This window comes from Hyla sarda, chromosome 3 (assembly GCF_029499605.1).
Source record: "Hyla sarda isolate aHylSar1 chromosome 3, aHylSar1.hap1, whole genome shotgun sequence".
In the NCBI taxonomy this organism is placed as follows: domain Eukaryota; kingdom Metazoa; phylum Chordata; class Amphibia; order Anura; family Hylidae; genus Hyla; species Hyla sarda.
The window spans coordinates 81,552,994-81,576,112 of NC_079191.1; the positions used below are offsets into that span (position 1 = coordinate 81,552,994).

General features: G+C 44.3%; 1 protein-coding gene across 3 annotated transcripts in view; it reads left to right on the forward strand.

The window, feature by feature from the left end:
• RYK (receptor like tyrosine kinase) overlaps positions 1–23,119 on the forward strand; it is a 167,080-nt gene that overhangs the window by 24,239 nt on the left and 119,722 nt on the right. The gene's annotated exons all lie outside the window — the stretch shown is intronic.

A 23,119-nucleotide genomic window follows, 5' to 3' on the forward strand; every position in this document is an offset into this window, starting at 1 on the left:
TCATCATCTGTCTCTAGAAGGTGGATTTATTGAGGCCATACTTTTTAATATTCTTGTTAGGGGGGAGCATAACCCTATCTTTGGTGTCATGGTTGGTGATGCATACAAGTGTATATGTGGCGTCAATCTATGCATGTCTACAGCAATGTTTTCTATCTAAGACTGGCGCTCTAGAGATAGTGGCAAGAAGTATGTGATCTGGGCTGTAAACCCTCTACAACCCTCCTCTTATAAGACATTCATGGGTTTTGCACAATGTTTTCTTTAGGCTCTTTCTTACAGAAGTGATCGTGTATACAGACTGTTTATTTTTACGGCACTCCCACCACTTTTCCAGCCATCAATATTGTGTCCAAAATATATTCTAAGCTTCAGACATCTTATAAATTTCATTGTTAATTTTTTTCTTTTTTCTTTTCTTTGACTCTTTTGGCTGAATTGCCCCCCCCCCCCCCCCCCCAACTATTATAAGGAAGACATGAGACAAAAACACTACAGGGGAGATTTATCAAAACCCGTGTAGAGGAAGAGTGGTGCAGTTTCACATAGCAACCAATCAGATTGCTTACCTGTCAAAAATGAAACCTATCTGGTTGCTATGGGCAACTGCACCACTCTTACGCTACACTGGTTTTGATGAATCTCCCCCGTAGTGTTTGTCTCATGTCTACCTTTATAATAGTTGTCTCCCAATAAATACCCTGTCCTTATGCCCTATTTTATATTTCTTCGCTAAACTATATTTCCCCAGCAGCGACCGCTGTGACACTCCACCCCCCCGCCCCGCCCCCAATGCCGACAGCATTTTTATACTTTGATTACTTTTAAACTCCCAAGATTATCCTAGTAATTCATAGTGTCCTGGACTGGCGATGCCGGTCTAGGACAGGTTCACTTTGATATGTTTGATCTCACCCGCCACTTGTATTCAGATTGGAAGTAGTAGAGAAGCCAGAGGACTGTTCAGTATTGGCAGAGATTATCAGTGTCTGTTCTGGTGTCTTTATTGAGCGGCGGTGTAGTCAGGTAGGACATGATGACCTTCAGTGGGGGCTCTGTACTATGGACCTGCAGGATTGTTTTAGAGCAGTAACAGCAAGACCAAGAAAACCACCTTCTAGGATACTATACATAGCGGCACTGGGAGCAAACAGAACTGAGATATCTATCGCAGGATCAGTCACTGGTTACATTTAGGTAGGATGTAGTACTGGCCACTAAGGCTTCTTTTACACTACTGTCTTGTTTCTGCATTTTGACAGCCGTTTATCTGCAGAAAGGGGTCATGAGAAAGTTGACAAAATAACTGAACATAACGGATGATTAATGTCTGTTATATTAATAGGAATTAGTGCTGGGCGATATACCGGTTCATACGGAATACCGGTGTGTTTTTTCTGTACGATATGACTTTTTCCCTATACCGCAATACCGGTCGGGCCCCTCCCCCCCTTTCGAATGAATGAACTATCAGCCGCAGCGCTGTCCCCACATTGGGGAACTAATCGTGTTACCCACAGGCGCTGCTCTCCTTCTCCTCCTATGAGCTGCAGTGCTGGAAATGAATGAGTTGTGAGGCGCAGGACGTCTGGAGAACGGAATCTGTCACCTCCCACTGCAAGCGCCGAAAGCCAGTGGGCCGCGGAGGCTGCAGAACTTCTGATCAGAAGCTCTGCAGCGCCCGCGGCCCACTGGCTTTCAGTGCTTGCAGGGGGAGGTGAGAGCTTCCGTCCTACGCCCACGGCTCACAATTCATTCATTTCCAACGCCACGGTTCACAGGAGGAGAAGGAGAGCAGCGCCTATGGGTAACACGATTAGTTCCCCGATGTGAGGACAGCGCTGCGGCTGGGGAGGAAAAGCAGAGCAGCACCCGCTGGTCATATGATTAGGTCCGCAGCGCACTGCCGCTGATCATTTGAGGGGGTTACGGGGAGAGGAGTGAAAAATACCGTGGAAATGCCATAAGTTTGAAAAATACCGTGATACACATTTTTGGTCATACCGCCCAGCACTAATGGGCATTTTGTCAAAATAACAGACATGTTTCGCCCGTTATTTCATCCGTCATGCACCGTCAGTCTATTTTATGTCCGTTTAACCCTTTAGGGTTGTGATGCTGTACTGAGCATGCTCAGTAGCAATAAGGGATCACAACACAAGGTGAAAATAACGGGCGCTAATGGGTGTTCTTTGTGAACATCCGTCAGCTATTTACCTGTCCGTTATTCCATTGTTATTTTTGACGGGACAATAAATAGTGCGTGCACCGATATTAGCGCAGTCAAATATAACGGACGTTAGTCATAACTGGACATAACTGATGTTAAGGATGGTTAAAAAATCCCATTGACATGAATGCGATTTTTTGATGGCTGTTTTATGGACTTTCTGACGCGAGTTTTTTTTTACAGGAGCGTAACGGTAGTGTGAAGGGGGCCTAAATCAGGAAAGCCAGAGGAGAGGGCATGGAGTTGGACCAGGCCAACTAAAAGTGGAGTGAAGCAAGCAGACAGTGTGGAGGGGCGAACATGTTTATTTTGTGATAGGAATGGAGATAGGAATACCCATTTAAACAGGATGCATTACCTTTCAGTTGACTGTGTGTAGTGCCAGCATCAGCCTGACAACATGGTTATTATGGAATAGAAATGACAGGACTATAGTGAATGCAATGTGAGAATCTCTGACATCTGCCTGAAAAGAGAGAGAGCTGGAAGGATCAGGTTAATACCACTAATAAACTGCTGTAATATTTTATAAGCGAGGCCGGATTGTAGGATAAGGACCCTGAGTCTATCATTAGGAGCACTATTAATGTGAACCATATTGAAGACCCTAAGATGAGCTCGGATCTACTTTCTCCAGACTCCTTTCCAGTGAATCATTTAATGGCACTTTCATAGCTTCCTGCTCCGCAGAAACGTTTGCCTTGGACTACCGCACTGAAATCGGAGAGGCGGATAGTCTATACACACAGGATCCTCATCGTTCAATCACCGCATGTCTCTAGGAGGTGAACGGGAGAGGGGTCCCTGCCTGATTTCTGATATACGAGCTATTTTGTTTAAATATAGGCTCATTCATGGGACAGAACAAATCTGTGTATTCTTTTCATGACTGTAAGAGGAGGATTTTATATCATCCACTTTGCACAACGTTTTCTTTTTATAGTCCCATTAAAAAACTTCTGATATTCTTACTGGTTCTCAAGACACAACTTTTGACAATTGCAGATTTTACCATAATGTATTGAAGTTTTCACGCATTGCCTGAAATAGGTTTTTTTTTTTTTTTTTGTTATTGTCATTTGATTTAACTTAACTTTTGAAATATCAACAGTTAAGGTCAGTCAGGGTCTTATTACAGAGACCTCTTCTGATATTTAGATAAATTCAGTACGCTGTCTGTCTGGGATTGTAGGATATGGGCTCCAGTAGTCTATGGGGCCAATCGCCTACAAAAAGCGCAGAGCTGCGTGCTGCCACGTGCTTCACATGGATAAAGTATCGCAAGAGGTCACTGTACTGGAACTCCGACCAATCTAATCTTTTGACATATCTGTGTGGATCAAGCAAATACTGCTATTTTTTTCTCTCAATTTACCTTGCTATTTTCAACAAATACAAGATCGAGGAAATGAATGACTGACTTGTGGCGTTAGCAGACTTTTTTTTTGTCTTTTTATCATAAAGGAATTAAAGTTTGTGAACGGCAAAAAAACAAAACAAACACTGGCCCCGATTTATCAACATGTATGAGAGGAAATGTGGAGAGATTTTTGCCCATAACCCGTTAAGATATAAAAAGCTGAGCTGTGATTGGTTGTATGGAATTAGCGCCCCTAACCATCCCGTGTTTTGGAGTGTTTGAAGCAGAGTATCTTGGGCCTAGCAGGCACGCTTTAGCTTTTTGATTGAATCTAGCTTTGAAGACATGGCGTGTTCCCTTACTGCCCTGGGCAAGCTCTCATTTTGTCTCCAGATGAGAATTAAAGATGCACAGATCTTATTCCTTTCCCTGACCCTTGTGCGGGAAGGTAAGCAGTCATTATTTTCCTATTTGTGTCCTGCTGACTATAATTTTCATGCTGTCCTGAGCAACAATCTTCATTAGAGGCCACATAATTGAGGAGGTCTAGGGGTGAATTCACACCGGTCAGATTTGTGCAGGTAAAATAGACAGCGGATTACAGTAGCAGGTAAATCTCATTCATATACTGCAGGCTTATTCCACAAAGAAATATCAGCATGCGAAGGAGCGTTTCTGGAGTAGTGTATTGTGGATTTTCACTAAAGGCATTAAATCAATGGTGAATACGTTACAATCACTGGAAGATTGACGTACATTTGCTGTGAGAGCCAAGCGCACTAGCCTTTAAGCATTACCGTCATTTATAAAAGGTTAAGAATACATTGGATCATTCTAAGGCCCCTTTCACACTACTGTTATGACCCGGTAGGTCATCAGGACCGCCAGGGAGTATAGCGGGAGAAAAAATAGTGCTTGCACAGTCTTTTTATCCCACTAGTCTCTCTGAAAATAGCGGTGCCCGATGGACCCCATTGACTGTTGCCCAGTTACTGCCCGCTGCGCCCTGTCAAAATGCTGGGCGCAGCACAGTGCTCTTGCCCTGTACTGCTAACGCCGCTGTGGTTGGAGCAAACACGTGGGTATATGGGTAAATTACTGCTGCCATGTAAACAAAGCTTCACTGAGAGACTAGTGGGGAAAATGCAGTTTATTAGTTTTTTATTTAAATCACCTGCAATCAGCAGGTGACTGTTTCAGTAAGGGTATGTTCACACTGAACTTCGCACAGACATTCTTTTGCAGCAGAACCCCATTGAATTTGATGGGATGCTGCTGCACTGTTCACACGGTGGAGTTTCTGCCTCTGAAATCCCTATTTCTGGCATCCGCAAAAAGAATAGACTTGTTAATTTTTTTTTTTTTGCTGATTTTGCTCGGAAATGCATTACTGTCTATAGCACGGCACATTTCCGAGCGATCCAAGTGCGCCCACCAGATTCTTAAAATGTGTTTTCTGTGCGGCCATACCGCACAATTTACGGTGTGTGAACATTCCCTAAGGGTGCATTCCCACCTGGCATATTTAGCTGCGTATTTGCTGCTGCGTATTTTATTTCCCATTGAAGTCAATGGGTTAGAAAATACGCAGCAGCAAATACGCAGCAAAATAGGCCAGGTGGGAATGCACCCTTAATATGGGAAATCTTTATTTATTTATTTTAAACCTCATTTTAATAATTAAACATTTTTTGGGCTATGGCCCCATTTCAGGTGAGTCTAACCTTCCCTAAGCAGCTTTCCACATATGGATATAGAAGTGCAAGTTTTTCCCTTTTCCCCTAGAGCCCCCCCCCTCACCTTATCTCTGTGGGATTTATCTTTCGGACACAATGATTTACTGTGTCTCCTGTAGGTGGATTTACTTGGGCCTTCCAGCCCTCCTTCCCACACATTGCGGAATTCTCTCTAATCACAAGTGTCACTATAAATTATGAGGAACACATCATCGGTGCTTTAATTTCCTGAAAGAAATAAATCTAAACTTTCTTTATTTTTAGTCATTTTTTTTACGGACCCATAATACAACTGCAGGTCTACTGGCAACAGTCTAAATGCCAACATTAGGAGAGAGGAAGAAATCCTAGGTGTTTTTACTTTTGCAACAGCTGGAGGCACTCTGTTTGGAAAATACTGGTCTATAAAATTCATTAGATTGTCTAGCTAGAAAAAACAAACAAACATTTCTTAGTTGGCTTTCTTTTTATACCCAAAATTAGAGATGAGTGAACTTACAGTAAATTCGATTCGTCACGAACTTCTCGGCTCGGCAGTTGATTACTTTTCCTGCATAAATGAGTTCAGCTTTCAGGTGCTCCCGTGGGATGGAAAAGGTGGATACAGTCCTAGGAGACTCTTTCCTAGGAATGTATCCACCTTTTCCAGCCCACCGGAGCGCCTGAAGGCTGAACTGATTTATGCAGGAAAAGTCATCAACTGCCGAGCCGAGAAGTTCGTGACTAATCGAATTTACTGTAAGTTCGCTCATCTCTACCCAAAATGTATGACAAAATGTGGTGCCTTTTGTGGTGCAAAGCATCATTACATCTAAGGCTATGTTCACGCTGTGTGTGAAAACAGGGGTGGACAATTCCGCACATTTGTCGGACCCATCAGGTTCTAGGAAAATGCGACATCTCAGAAATGCGACATCTCATAGACTACTATGTACTTCCGAGCAAAATCTGCAGAAAGTATAGACAAGTCTCTTCTTTCTGTGGACGCCGGAATCAGGATTTCCACGGCAGAAATTTTACCGTGTGCACAGTGCAACAGAATCCCTTTAAAATCAATGGGACTCTGCTGCAGCGGAATGTCCGTGTGGAATACCCTATACCAAACCCCCTCTTAATTAGGCCACACCCATTTTATCTATAGCCACTCTTCTTATCGTATAAGGATTAAAAGGCTTAGGCTAGGTCAGTGTTTTCCAACCAGAGTGCCTCCAAATGTTGCAAAACTACAACTCCCAGCATGCCTGGACAGCCGAAGGCTGTCCAGGCATGCTGGGAGTTGTAGTTTTGCAACACCTGGAGGCGCTCTGGTTGGGAAACACTGGATTAGGTTCACACTTACGAAGCTCCAGACTGAAAAGTTTCACCCGGAGTTTTATTTGGTTGGGGTGCCAGTGTTGCAGAAAATGACTCCAAAAAGTCAAATCCGGTGGCCAGCTGGGTTGGGAAGTGAAAAACATTCCCCCCCCCCCCTTGTTAAAAAATAAAAAAACAAGAAAGCTGTTGGTAACTTTTCTTTCTCCTCCAGAGGTCAATAAATCAGGCAGCAAACATTCGGTCTGTAAGTTTAATAAAAACAAAAGATTGCCCTTCAGATAGCAGCGGTAGCTCCGGCCAAACCCATCTGGAAACCTGTAATGTAAACTGTCGAGATCTCTAAAAATGTCTTTTGTTTAGAAGTGACTGAGAGGGGATTTTGTGGTTTCCGGTATTAAAATGCGCTTCACACTTCAATATATCACCGTGAGGCTGCTGGTCCTTTGGTATACTGTGTATTGTGAGGGTATTACTTGTCTTTTGTTACATTATAGATGTTTTGCTTACAATTATAATCTACCTTCGCTTCTGGGCATTGCCGGTCGGTGCCTGGGTGGCACTTCACACATTGGTATTGACTTGTGGTTTTGTGGTTGTTATTGCGGTTTATATATGAGATGGAGGAACTGCAGTTTTATTAGTTGTGGCTTTAGGTGATTAGTGGAATCTATTTTTATTTTATTATTTAAGATAAACCCCTGTAAGGATAGGTTCACACCACGATTTTGCTATACAGTTTTTGGATACGTTTTTAAAGATATATATATATTTTTTTTTTAGATAACCGGATTCCAAAAAACCGTGTTCACGAAAAATCAACCGTATATGGTTTAAAACAGTAAACGGTTAAAAATTTGTAGTCTGATTACATACGGTCGTATACGGTTTTATCTTGAAAAATCAATATTTTCTTTGTAAATTTTAATAAAGTTTCAGTTGTTCTTAGGTGGGTGCTTCTTTCGGCTCGTACTGGGCATGTGCAAGGTTAAAAACCGGATAGACAAACCCGGACTGAACCGTAAAAACCTATGGTTCTCATAGAGTCCTATGTTAAAATACCCGTATACGGTTAAAATCTGGACAAAAAAACGTGGTATTAGAGCTTTATTAAAGTTTTTGAGTTATACTGATCTTTAATACTGCACCCAAAAATCCTATGAGCCAATGTGCACTGCCTTCGTATGTGTTTTCCTCTTTTATCTATATAGGGTAATAGAGGAATAAGAAACGTGCCTTATTATGAAGGCTTTGACCGTTATCATATTTTTATAGTGGGGTGCAGTATTAAAGGGGTATTCCGGGCAAAAAATATTTAATCCCCTATCCAAAGTATAGGGGATAAGGTGTCTGATCACGGGGGGCCCGCTGCTGAGACCTCCCCGTAATCTCCCTGTAGCACCCACATTCTATGCAGTTGCTTAATCTCTAGTTTCAGAAACCTCCAGGTTTCCGGGACTGGGGACGTGACGTCACGCCCCCTCCATTCATGTCTATGGGAGGGGGCGTGACTGCCGTCACGCCCCCTCCCATAGACATGAATGGAGGGGGCGTGGCGTGATGTCACGTCCCCAGTCCCGGAAACCTGGAGGTTTCCGAAACTAGAGACGCAGTCCCCACATAGAATGCGGGTGCTGCAGAGAGATAGCGGGGGGTCTCGGCAGCGGGCCCCCCGCGATCAGACACCTTATCCCCTATGCTTTGGATAGGGGATAAAATGTTTTTGCCCGGAATACCCCTTTAAAGCAGCATAGGGCTCCATACATGAGGCCTGCAGAAGACTGAGCGAATGTCCTGATTAGAGATGAGCGAACTTACAGTAAATTCGATTCGTCACGAACTTCTCAGCTCGGCAGTTGATGACTTTTCCTGCATAAATTAGTTCAGCTTTCCGGTGCTCCCGTGGGCTGGAAAAGGTGGATACAGTCCTAGGAGACTATATCCTAGGACTGTATCCACCTTTTCCAGCCCACCGGAGCACCAGAAAGCTGAACTAATTTATGCAGGAAAAGTCAGCAACCACCGAGCCGAGAAGTTCGTGACGAATCGGATTTACTATAAGTTAGCTCATCTCTAGTCCTGATACATTTTAGTCTGGTCTACTTGTTGCTCTTTCAAACCTTTTTGCTATATGGACAAATAGTTACCCTACTACTCTCTTGTGACTTTCTTCAGGTTTACCTTCCTGGTTGAAATTAAGGCTCAGACCCTTCCTTACACAACATGTTTATAACACATAAAAAGATGAACCCTAGCCATCTTTAGAAGACCCCCCTCCTAGGTCATATTTCATAGGGTGAAAAGCCATTTGTGTCAGTAGGGTCCTATTTTGGGTGCTGGTTAATCACAGAACACGATTGTAGAAGGAACTGCACAATAATGTACACTAAGTATATATATATATATATATATATATATATAATCATCAAACTCCAGATCAAGAGGAGTATACAGTGATCCATCCAGTTAGAAACTACAAGTTAGTGTTCTATTAATATCTTGACTGGACACCACAACATAACATGGACACTTCTGCCCGAGGCCTTTATCAACATGTGAAATGTAGAATTCAATGCACTGGTGGATGAGTTGTGTCCATGTATACCAGGGTACTCCTGTTTATACATGTTACATCTCCCTCTCAGTATATGACTCTTGGCTGGATACAATGTTGATATAGGCCTCGGGCCAAATCATCCATGTTATTTTGTGCTATGCAGTCTAGCTATTAATGTAACACCAACCTGATGTTGACTGCTTGGATAACTGTATACTCATTAGGGATTGACAGATTATCGGTATGGCCGATATTATCGGCCGATAATCACGATTTTGGGCATTATTGGTATCGGCAGTTACCTTGCCGATAAGCCGATAATGCCCTGCACCGCCCCCACCGCCTGGCTCACCCTCCCCGGATGGTCCCTGCAGCAACTGGAAAGGTGAGTCAGGGTTCTGGGATGGACAGGGGTCTGTATAATATACTATACCTACAGTAGGGCCTCCAGCTGTTACAAAACTACAACTCCCAGCATGCCCGGACAGCCAACGGCTGTCCGGGCATGCTGGGAGTAGTAGTTTTGCAACAGCTGGAGGCACCCCTAGGTGCGGCGCGGCGGGGGGAGTGGTGGCGGTGATAGGTCTCAGGACCCCCGGACAGGCAGGTGGAGAGAAGCGGGTGGTGGTGGCGGCGGCCTATGGCACCGCAAAAGCCACTGCAGTGCATTGATTTAAAGCGCCCACTTTATAATCAATGATCTGCAGCGGTGTCGCAGGGGGATAAATAGCCGATAACTTATACCGGAATATCTGTATAAGTTATCGGCTATCGGCCCTAACCTCCACAGATTATCGGTATCGGCCCTAAAAAAACGATATCGGTCGATCCCTAATACTCATCTATTCTTTTAGTTCTGGAGTCTAATGATTATATATACCTAACAATAGAGTATACATTTACACAACCAGGTGCTGTGTTGTGGTTACTTTTTCCACCATAGGGTGAAAAGTTGTGATCTCTTCTTTTGGGCTCATGAACACTGGTACGGAGTCATACAGGTCCTGACGGACTTCGCATGTGTGGAGATTCTTCCTCTACAAACAATGCCTCTAAGGTCTACTAGTTCCATATACAATGGCACGCCAACCAAATCTAATAAATCAGCTCTGTATTCCATCATTTATAGCAATGTTATCGTTCTGTAGCATGGGCACTTACTCTGAGCATCATACTATAAAGATATTTCTTTAATAAGAAAATATACCTAGATTTTTTATTCACGTATACAGATTACATTTTTTTTTTTTAGTTCTCGATATTGCAGCCACATTACAGCCATCTAAATAGATCCACAAATTGATTTAGCACAAGACTCTGTTCACGTTTGCATCATTTAATTACGGTTGATGGGACCCCAGTCACTTACAGTTGAGTCTGTTAAAGGGGTATTCTGGTAGGAACAGTTCCTAAAATGGACAGCAGAGAGCACTGTGGTCAGACAGAATAGAAATCCAAAAAGAAAAGCATTTCCTCTGTAGTATACAGCCCCTAAAAAGTACTGGAAGGATTAAGATTTTTTTTTTTTTATTTTTTTTTAATAGAAGTAATTTACAAATCTGTTTAACTTTCTGGCACCAGTTGATTAAAAAAAATAAAATAAAAATAATTGCTTTTAAAGGAGTAGTACAGCATCCAAAAAACGTATCCCCTATCCGACCACTGGGACCCCTTGTGATCTCCTTCCCGGTGCTCCGCTCTCTGCCTGAATGGAGTGGGTCTACTTTGGCTCAAAGCTGTGCCCCACACGCCCCCTCCATACATCTCTATGTGAGAGCCAAGATACCCGAACGCTGTACCTCCGGCTCTCCCATAGACACACAAGGAGGGGAGCTTGTTGCGGTGGTTGACAGATCATCGTTCATGAGGAGAGCCTGGGCACCGTATGAGAGATCGTGGGGATCCCAATGGTCAGATTACCCCACCGCGATCTGTTATTCTGTATCCTGCAGATAGGGGTTAAAGTTTTGTTATACTGAATAACCTCTTTATCGTTTTCATAGAATTTCAGTTTTTTCCTAATGTAAATGTTACTATTTTTTTTGTACATTTATTGTGATCTGTGCCAGTCCTCCACGCGTGGAATAGGGAACAGGACTTGTTTTGTCTGCAGGTCTCTCCCTACAGACAAGTGTCTTAAGTCAAAAAAGATAAAATAGAGGGTTCTCGAAATGGGGCCCATGGTAAAGGTCTTCTCCTCTAGTCATTTATCCTGCTCCTTTAAGTATCTTGGCACATACATTGAATTTTAAGCGGATATTTGTTCCTGGAGCCAGTGTATGTAGCACTGTAGGAAAGTATTTGTGAGTCTGTTGAGATCTCCCATCTGTCTGTGACATTTACTATTACTGAGCTGACCTGGACAGTCTCCAGAGACACAAGGGTGTAGTGATCTGTGGTGTGTGTTCATGATGGGGCTGGAGAGGTCCTTTATAAAATAGTTCTTATATCTATAGATGTCCAACATAAGGTAGAAGGGAACTTTACATTGTGTAGGTGAGAAAATAGGATTCTGTGGGTGTTGACATTTAGCACCGTGTGTGTCTGTAGTACGGTTTAGGCTGCGTTCACACGACCATCTAGACCCGTCCCGTTCTTCTCCCGTCAAAAATAAAAACTGACAAAATATGGGCAATAACTGGTGCAAATGGACGTTATTGATCAGTTAATAAACAAAATTTTTTTTTTGTTCTGGGCATGCTCAGAAGTAAAAACTGATTAAAATACAGATGCAAATGGGAGACCTTAAATGCTCATCCATTTTACATAGACTTCAATGGAAAATGTTAAATTTACTGTATCCATTTGTTCTTCGTTTTTTTTTTATTTTTTATTTTGACAGAAGAAAAAATACTGCATGTGCCGTTTTTTCTTCTGTCAGAAAAATGAGTGCAGATGGGTACAAACGGATGTAAGCGGATTGTAAAAAAAAAAAAAAAAAAAAAAATCCCATTGACATGAATGGAATTTTTTTTTTAATCGTTTTTAATCTTTTTACGGGCTGCAAGAACGGAACCAAAACGGAGATAGACGGCCGTGTGAATGCACCCCTACAGGTTATATCTAGCCACAGACCTCATCTGTACATATATATAAAAGGGATGGACCAATTGTTTCCGTACATTTCCTCCATGCTGAACCTGACCACACAAGTTGCAGTCTTGTCACTTGACCTGAAGGTCAGACAAGGAGAATAGTCCAGTGTTGTCATTTTGGGTGACATGAAAGGTCAATTGTCTGAATCACTCCTGACTCCACTACAGGGACCCTCTGTAATGCCTCAGACTGTGAGTCACATGGTGTTAATCATTTAGGAAGCCATGACTCTGGTCTGACACAGGTAAAGGCTAGGACCTAGAGATTCCATACTGATGGCTCTTAGGCTGCATGCACACCAGGTTTTTGCTATACAGTTCCTGTATACGGTTTCAAGTTAAAAACCGTACAAAACTGTATAGAAAACCGTATGCATTGACTTAACATTGTAAACCGTATGTCAAACGCATCATCCAGTTTAGTCCATTTTGCATCTCATACAGTTTTGTCCGTTTTTTTACCCGTATCCAAAACCATAGTCTACCACATTTTTAGGTCTGGGTGAAAAACTGTATTAAACCGTATACGTTTTTTACATTTTTTTTAAACATGGGAGTCGATGGGAACCGTACAGAACTGTATGTGCGTATGGTTCCATCAGCTTTTCCCCATAAGGTTTTTGACTTTGCACAGTTTTTTTTTTCTTGGAATTTCAATCAAACAAGTGAAACTTTATTCAAAGTTATGAAAAGTTAAAAACTTATAGGTTTTTTTTCTTAAAAAATGGATGCAACTGGATGTCATTTTTCAAACCATATATGTTTTTTTTTTTTGAGGGATCAGTTTTTCATCAAAAACCTGATAGGGGAACTGTGTTGCAAAAACGTGGTGTGCATGCAGCCTTACTCTTGTTATGTAGAGAAACTATATGCTAAAGATAACTTTCTGTAAAGTGGACCTAAACATTCAAACAACTTCTGACGTGTCATAGAGAAATGCTGAGGCCCTCACCGACCCCCTAGAACAGTGTTTCCCAACCAGGGTGCCCCTAGTTGTTGCAAAACTACAACTCCCAGCATGCCCGGACAGCAGAAGGCTGGGATTTGTAGTTTTGCAACAGCTGGAAGCACCCTGGTTGGGAAACACTGCCCTAGAATGTAGGGACAGAAGTGCTCCCTTGAGTTCTGTCTCTTAGTTTCTTCGAGTGCAAGGTGTGTGGATGCAGTGCAAGTTGGAGACTTTCACTCGCTCACTACTCCGGACACTCGGATTGCTTTTTTTTTTTTTTTACCTCCGTTCTAGCATCAACATCTGAAATGTCTGTCTTTTAGGTTTTTGAACATCAGTTTTTGCTAAATCAGTTCTGCTAATGTTCTAACCCCCCCCCCCCCCCTCCCTCCCAGATTATTCTGCACCCACCATCCAAGTAGAGTTGGCATCAGTGGTTGTAACCTTATGGAGAATTCGCTATACTGGCACCTCCTTGTGCTGGAGGAAATAAGGGAGGGCTGTAGGAAGACCTTAAAGGGGTACTCTGTTTTTATTTTATTTTTTTTATATATTTTTTTATAGATCAACTGGGTTCAGAAAGTAAAACAGATTTGTAGATTACTTATATTTAAAAAAATTAATCCTTAAAGTACTTATCAGCTGCTGCATGCTCCAGAGGAAGTTGAGTTGTCTTTTCTGTCTGACCGCAGTGCTCTCTACTGACATATTTCCAGAGTAGGAACAGATCCCTTTAGCAAACCTTTTCTGCTCTTGACAGTTCCTGATATGGACAGAGGTGTCAGCAGAGAGCACTGTGGACAGACTGAAAAGAACAACTTAACTTACTCTGTAGTATACAGCAGCTAAGTACTGGGAGGATTAAGATTTTTTTAATAGAAGTAATTTCTATTACAAGTTGATTTGAAAAATAGTTTTTCACCGGAGTACCCCTTTAATGTGCTCCACATGTAGACGTTCTGACAACCAGTTTTCCACTGGACGCTGACAGAGGCCAATCCTGGGAGGTGATAGAGATGTGGTCATCATGTAAACCAGTGGTCTCAAACTGTGGTCCTCCAGATGTTGCAAAAATTTCAACTACCAGCATGCCCGGACAGCCGTTGGCTGTCCGGGCATGCTGGAAGTTGAAGTTTTGCAACATCTGGAGGGCCACAGTTTGAGACCACTGATGTAAACCAAATGCTGGTAAGTTTTTTCCATCTCAGGCTGATATCCTTGGTGCTGTCTAGACATAAAGAATAAATTAAACTTTGTCATGTTATGCTGGAATTGGGGGCTTTCCTGTATTTTATCTGGACTCTAAACCTTCATCTTGATCGGATATTTGTCTGAGAAATGTCATAAGTCTAGAAGTTACATTTACTTTACTCTTATAGATTTATATCGCCCCATTTCAACAATATGTTCACACTTAGAAAATGCTCAGGAAAATTAGCTTACTGACATTTTTCTGGCATTTTTGCTTTTATGGTAAAAGGAAGCAAAAATAATTCAGAGTTGACAATTATTTGGCATGAAATTCGGTGCGGAAATACAAAGTCCCATTGACTTCATGGGAAGAATCGACCTGTTCAACAAAAAACACATTGAAGTCAGTGGGGGTGTGATGAAAAGCAAAATATAAAGCAATCATGGTTATCTTATGTAGGATTAATGACCAGGATATTTACATGCAACTGTGACCTCACCCAAATCTTTAAAGGGGGGTATCCAGCATAAGGTGATATTAGTACGTACCTGGCAGACAGTAATGGACATGCTTAGGAAGGATCTGCGCTTGTCTTGGGGATAAATGGCTATGTTGTGAGATTACCATAACACTGTGGCTAGCTTTTTGTGAATGGGTATTTCCTGTTTGTTTTCTTTTTTGCCTACAAATCCCATAATTCCATTTTCCTCCCTCCCACACATCAGCCACCCCACCCATTGAAACATAAATGAGCTGCATCCATTCAAAAGACCTGTGGTTTTCAATCAGGGTGCCTACAGCTGTTGCATTAGTTGCAGATTGATCTCTCTCCCACCAAGCGATCGCTCCACCCATTGAAGCAGACAGGCTCCCTGTCATCAGCTGACTAGTGATGTCAGGTCTCAGACACTATATTATGAACTACACTAACTTTACAGCCCCTGTAGCATAGTCAAATAAAAAAATTCCTTGAATACTGCTATAATGGGAGGTGGCCATACTTTGCCTTAACAGAACATATTTAATTCATCATTACAACATATTGGTCTTTTTTAGGGCCTGATTACATGGGGAGATTATCGGGTCAGGGATCAGCTTGCTTGTCAGCTGATGGGGTTGTTTTGTAATACAGTGACCCCTCGACTTATGATGGCCTCGACATATGATCATTTCAACATACAATGGCCTCTCAGAGCCCATCGTATGTTGAAGGCAGCCTCGACATATGATGGTGCTGTGTGTCGGGGCCATCGTACAAACAGCTATCTGACAGCGCTGACAACTTCACCATCTGACAGATAGTTGTTTAATGTGCCTCGTGTGCCCCGTTCTGCCTCCTGTTACTCACATGCTGTCCTGCTAACTCATACAGGCTTCCACTGTGAGCTCCGTGTAAGCCCCGCCCCCCCCAGTACAGCCATAGCCAATAGCCTGCAGCATCTTGCTGCAGGCATCCAATGAGCTGCTGGCTGCCCTCCCCTTCCTTTCCTATAGAGCTGTAGTCGGCAGGATCGTAATGGAGGACATTCTGTCCCCCCTGAAGGTATTTAAAGAACTGTACAGTACTGTATGCGATGTCACACATCACATACAATACATATACACACTACACCCCATACATCAATGTTTCCCTATCAGTGTGCCTCCAGCTGTTGCAAAACTATAACTCCCAGCATGCCCAGACAGTCAATGGCTGTACATGCATGCTGGGAGTTGTAGTTGTGCAACAGCTGGAGGCACCCTGGTTTGTTAAACACTCCCCATACACTCCACATACAATGGTCATCCCAGAACCAATTGTCAGTTTCCCATAGAGATATGTATTCAACATACAATGGTTCGGAGGCCCCAGAACCAATTACCATTTTTACATAGACATATGTACTCGACATATGATGGTTTCAACATATGATGGTTCTCCTGGAACCAATTAATATCATATGTTGAGGGACCACTGTAAAGGATGTGCAGGCAAAAGCTTTCAGCAGTAAAGTCCCTCCCCGACTGAAGCTCTGGCTGTGACTAGTTCTCTTAAGGGAGTACTCTGATTTAAAAATTTATACCCCCCAAATGTTCCCCTTGGCTGTACCTCTCTGCGCATGTACTTATTTCTGAAATCGGTCCAGCCATTCTCCCACTGCGGGGCCACGTATTTTCTGCTACTTTCTGGTTATGGTGGTGTGGAGGATGACGTAAAAATCGTCATCCCCCATGCTGCCTTGCTACAATTTCCTGTCCCTCTGTGCCTCCCTCTTCCTCAACCCCTCCCCTCTCTCTTACCTAATAATTTTAATAAAAACGCCCCCCGCTGCCGCACATACCCCTAAACACACCCCTTTCATCTTTGTCTCCCTCCCCCTCCACTCCCCTGCACCAATGAAAGGGAGCTCCACTGCTGCACTCGGCTCCCAGTGTAGATATAGCTATATGTTAAAAAAAAGTTACTAAGTCGTTTGTAGAATATCCCTGTTAGTTACGCCAGCGTAACTATCAGGGATATCATTCGCCTACAATTATCACGTCCGGTCCCGGCGAGATTGCATGTGCGCACGTGCGCCTGGATCGCTCTGATAGTATCCTACAGTTATCCTATGTCCGGTCCAAAGGAGTTGGTATGTGCGCACGCACGGCTGGATCACGCTGATTGGCGGAGGATATTCTGACGCGTTTGCACAGCCCAGCCAATGACGGCTGTGCAAACGAAGACTATATGAATATGCAAAGGATGGGAGTGACTGGATCGCGGTGAGGGGGGCAGGCTTAGAGAGGAGAAGACTGAGAGTGGTGACGTTTCGTTACAAAGATGGCCGCGGTCGGGGAACGAAATTCATAATTCTGGCAGACAAGCTGTACTTCCGGATATCGTAAAAGTCAAGGATGCGTGCAAGCGAGACTACTGAGGTAATTGACTTTATTATATAACTTCGTGCTAGCTGTGCAATGCCATAAAATAACTTTGCTCCAGAGTACTCCTTTAATAGGCCCAGCTCTATGACATTGGTGCCATCTACATCAAATACAATTACCTTAAGTTCTTGTTCCTGTATAATGTGCTGTGTGCACACTGCACTTAGGAGAGTCAGTGACTGTGATAACAATACCATTGCAATTACAAGGGTAGGACAAGTCACTGCTGTGATTACTGGGGGTATATGGACAGGCAGGTCTTACATTCTGTTTTCTGTCATCCTCTCTTGTCAAGGAGGAGATGGGCTTTTATTTTTTTGTTAACATGTTAAAAAGCTTCTGCACGGAACAGTGTAGTCCTAAGGCCAAGTTTATATCTGTGTCACAGGCTCTGCTCGTGGTCCAGTGCACAAAGTATAATACACTGCTCAAAAAAATAAAGGGAACACTAAGATAACACATCCTAGATCTGAATGAACTGATCGTATGAAATAATTTCCTCTTTACATAGTTGAATGTGCTGACAACAAAATCACACACAAATTATCAATGGAAATCAAATGTATCACCCCATGGAGGTCTGGATATGGAGTCACACTCAAAATCAAAGTGGAAAACCACACTACAGGCTGATCCAACTTTGTCATGTTCTTAAAACAAGTCAAAATGAGGCTCAGTAGTGTGTGTGGCCTCCACGTGCCGTATGACCTCCCTACTACGCCTGGGCATGCTTCTGATGAGGTGGTGGATGGTCTCCTGAGGGATTTCCTCCCAGACCTGGACTAAAGCATCCGCCAACTTCTGGACAGTCTGTGGCATTGGTGGATGGAGCGAGACATGATGTCCCAGATGTGCTCAATCGGTTTCTGGTCTGGGGAGCGGGCGGGCCAGTCCATAGCATCAATGCCTTCCTCTTGCAGGAACTGCTGACACACTCCAGCCACATGAGGTCTAGCATTGTCTTGCATGAGGAGGAACCCAGGGCCAACCGCACCAGCATATGGTCTCACAAGGGGTCTGAGGATCTCATCACGGTACCTAATGGCAGTCAGGCTACATCTGGCAAGCACATGGAGGGCTGTGGGGCCCCCCAAAGAAATGCCACCCCACACCATTACTGACTAACCGCCAAACCGGTCATGCTGGAGGATGTTGCAGGCAGCAGAGCGTTCACCTTGGTGTCTCCAGACTCTGTCACGTCTGTCAAATGTGCTCAGTGTGAACCTGCTTTCATATGTGAACAGCACAGGGCGCCAGTGGCGAATTTGCCAATCTTGGTTTTCTGGCAAATGCCAAACGTCCTGCACGGTGTTGGGCTGTGGATGTTGGGCCCTCATACCACCCCTCATGGAGTCTGTTTCTGACTGTTTCAGTGGACACATGCACATTTGTGGCCTGCTGGAGGTCATTTTGCAGGGCTCTGGCTGTGCTTCTCCTTAAAGGCGGAGGTAGCGGTCCTGCTGCTGGGTTGTTGCCCTCCTACGGCCTCCTCCACATCTCCTGATGTACTGGCCTGTCTCCTGGTAGCGCCTCCATGCTCTGGATACTATGCTGACAGACACAGCAAACCTTCTTGCCACAGCTCGCACTGATGTGCCATCCTGGATGAGCTGCACTACCTGAGCCACTTGTGTGGGTTGTAGACTCCGTCTCATGCTACCACAAGAGTGAAAGCACCGCCAGCATTCAAAAGTGACAACATCAGCCAGGAAGCATAGGAACTGAGAAGTGGTCTGTGGTCACCACCTGTAGAACCACTCCTGTATTGGGGGTGTCTTGCTAATTGCCTATAATTTCCACCTGTTGTCTGTTCCATTTGCACAACAGCATGTGAAATTGATTGTCAATCAGTGTTGCTTCCTGAGTGGACAATGTGATTTCACAGAAGTGTCATTGACTTGGAGTTACATTGTGGTGTTTAAGTGTATCCTTTATTTGAGCAGTGTATATGGCCAATGGGGAATGATTTGAGGACAAAAAATGTATTGTAGTATTTATTTTCTATGTTCAGGTCTGGCTATTCATATGGCTTCTGAAAACTGAGCACCAATGCAGATGTGAACACAGCCTTAGTCCAAGCCATTTCATCCTTCACAAAAACAAGAGGAAATGAGGGTAAATTGACACATGGGGAGGGGGGTTGTGGGGTATGAGGGGACACTAATGACTGTAACACATGGGGTGAGATGAGGGGACAGTAATTACTGTGACACTGATGATGAGGGGACGCTAATTATTGTGGCACACAGGGAGAGATAGGACACTAATGACTGATTACATAACGTCACGTTATGGGACATGCTTGCTCCTATATTCTCAACAAATTTGGGTTAGGCTTAGGGATTGACCAATATCGATTATTTATTTATTTATTTATTTTTTTTAGGGCCGATACCAATACTCTGTGGAGGTTAGGGCAGATAGCCGATAACTTATACCGATATTCCAGTATAAGTTATCGGCTATTTAACCCCCCCCCCCCCCCACACACACACACACACGGCGACACTGCTGCAGATCATTGATTTAAAGCGGGCACCTTAAATCAGTGAAGTGCAGCGGCTCTTGTGGTGCCAGAGACCGCCGCCGCCACCCGCTTTTCCCCCTGCCTGTCCTGGGGTCCTCCTGAGTCCGATCACCGCAACCGCCCCCCCCCCCCCGCAACGCCTCGGACAGAGACCGCCGCTGCTGCCCCATTGTCTCCCTCATTCCCGGTTTTATAATTACCTGTTCCCGAGATCCGCGCTACTTCTGGCTCCTGCGGCGTCCTCCTGAGCGGTCACTGTGCGCACTGGTGGTGATGTCGCGTTGAGGACGTCACTCGTCATTGCGCAGCTCACAGCGTAACACAGGACGCCGCAGGAGCCAGAAGTAGCGCGGACCTCGGGAACAGGTAATTATAAAACCGGGAGTGGAGGAGGCAAAAGGGCAGCGGCGGTGGTGGTCTCTGGCCTGGGGGGTGCGGTGGTTGGGGCATTATCGGCAAGGTAATTGCCGATACCGGTAATGTCCAAAATCGTGAATGTCATCCGATAATATCGGCCAAACCGATAATCGGTCGATCCCTAGTTAGGCTCTTATCTCTCTGCGTATTGTATGGAGCAGTTTTCTTCCTCTAATAAAGAGGACCCCGCCCATCACCTCATGTTCTCTCACACTTAAAATGAAGTTCACACCTATCTGATTCCTTAACCTGTCAAACTGTAATTTTTTTGGGGAACAGATGGTCGTATTAAAAACCCATAAAAAGCGGTGTGATCAGGGAACGCTAAACTATGACTAGTTTTCAAAATTGTTGGGGGTTGTCCTCAGGTTCTCTTTAAACAGATGTCCGTCTTGCTCTGTTGAGTTGCGTTCTCTTGTTCTCCATAGGGAAATGGCTTGTCTGGTATTCCTGACCTGATGTAACTTGTCTGGAGAATCACTTGTGTTATGGGCTCATTGTAGAAGGCAGTAACATTTCTCCGCAGCGTCTCTCGTGTATAAACAATGAAGCTGTTTTGTGTTCTGCACTGTGATGTATGAGGACGTGTGAGTGATGTATTAGTGGGTTTTGTTGTTTCTATTGTCAGATCTTTGTTATGGGTGATCAGCCTGTGTGTCTGCGCTTTAGTAAGCCTATTATTTTCATTATGTGGGGTGGATTAGGGGCAATATGTTATGTTTTTGTATCACGGGCCCCGTTCTTAATCCTTAAAATATCAATTAAAAAGTTGGTTTTACATCTCAGGCACATGGCTGTATTATGTTTCTATAACAAGATTGTCCTTAAAGGGGTACTCCGGTGGAAATTTATTTTTATTTTTTTAAATCAATTGGTGTCAGAAAGTTGAACAGATTTGTAAATTACTCCTATTAAAAAAATCTTAATCCTTACAGTATTTATTAGCTTCTGAATACTACAGAGGGAATTTATTTATTTTTGGAACACAGAGCTCTTTGCTGACATCATGACCACAGTGCTCTCTGCTAACATAATGACCACAGTGCTCTGCTGACATCTGTCCATTTTAGGAACTGTCCAGAGCAGCATATGTTTGCTATGCGGATTTTCTCCTACTCTGGGCAGTTCCTAAAATGGACAGAGATGTCAGCAGAGAGCACTGGGCTCGTGATGTCAGCAGAGAGCTCTGTGTTCCAAAAAGAAAATAATTTTCTCTGTAGTATTCAGCAGCTAATAAGTACTGGAAGGATTAAGATTTTTTAATAGAATTAATTTACAAATCGGTTTAACTTTCTGGCAACAGTTGATATAAAAAAAAAAAATAATAAGTTTTCCACCGAAGTACCCCTTTAACCTCTTAAGGACCCAGGACGTACGGGGACGTCCCCGTACGTCCTGGCGTTTTCCGGTCCCTGCCGCGCGCCGGGCAGAGATCGGAACCGGATGCCTGCTGAAATGCTTCAGCAGGCATCCAGGGCAAACGCCGAGAGGGGCCATGTAGGCCCTCCATGTCGGCGATCGCCGCAAATCGCAAGGGAAATCGCCCTTGCGATCTGCGGCGATACCGGGCTGATCGGGTCTCTGAACAGCCACAGACAGCCAGGACCATACTAAAGTATAGGAGCGTGGTGGCAAGCCTGCCACCTTCTCCGATCCCCTGCGATTCTTCGGTTAACTAACCGACCAATCGCGGGGGGGGTTACTTCCTCCCGCCCTGCCCGGCCCCTTGAAGTCCGGAGAGGACGGGAGGAAGACCGGAGGACGCGGCGGGGGACGGGGGAGTGCTGGGGCCAGGCCCCGGTACTTGCCTCGTCCCTGAAGACCCGGATCCCGGCGTGAAGACTGCGGCGGTGGAGACAGGTGAGTAGATCTTCAGCCGCGGTCGAGCCCTTTACAGCAATATACGTCGCCGTAAAGCGACATGCATTGCTGTATTGGGACCCTGTATACTACAACTCCCAGCATGCCCAGACAGCCCTTGGCGTCTGGGCATGCTGGGAGTTGCAGTTTTGCAACTTCTGGAGGTCCACAGTTTTGGGACCACTGTGCCCTTCCAGATGTTGCAAAACTACACATCCTCAGCATGCCCTTACTGTCCAGGCATGCTGGGAGTTGTAGTTCTGTAACATCTGGCCCTTCAGATGTTGCAGAACTACAACTCCCAGCATGCCTGGACAGTTTTGGCATACTGGGAGTTGTAGTTTTGCAACATCTGGAAGGGCACAGATTGGGAACCACTGTATTAGTGGTCTGCAAACTGTAGTCCTCCAGATGTTGCAAAACTACAACTCCAAGCATGCTGGGAGTTGTAGTTCGGCAACATCTGGCTCTAAAGATGTTGCCGAACTACTACTCCCAGCATGCCTGAGAATGTTTGGGAGTTGTGGTTTTGCAACAGCTGGAGGCACACTGGTTGGGAAACATTGTCTGTTTCCTAACTCAGTGTTTCCCAACTTGTGTGCCTCCAGCTGTTGCAAAACTATAACTACCAGCATGCACTGATAGACTGTGCATGCTGGGAGTTGTAGTTTTGCAACAGCTGGAGCGCCCGCCCCCCCCCCCCCCCCTGTTAATGTACAGGGTACATTCACATGGGCAGGGGGCTTACAGTGAGTATCGGGCTGCAAGTTTGCGATGCAGCAAATTGTGCGCGGCAGCTCAAACTCGCAGCGGGAAACTCTCTGTAATCCCCTGCCCGTGTTACTGTACCCTAAAAACACTACACTACACTAACACAAAATAAAATAAAATGTAAAAAAACACTACATATACACATACTCCTACACAGCCCCCCTCCCCTCCCCAATAAAAATGAAAAACGTCTGGTACGCCACTGTT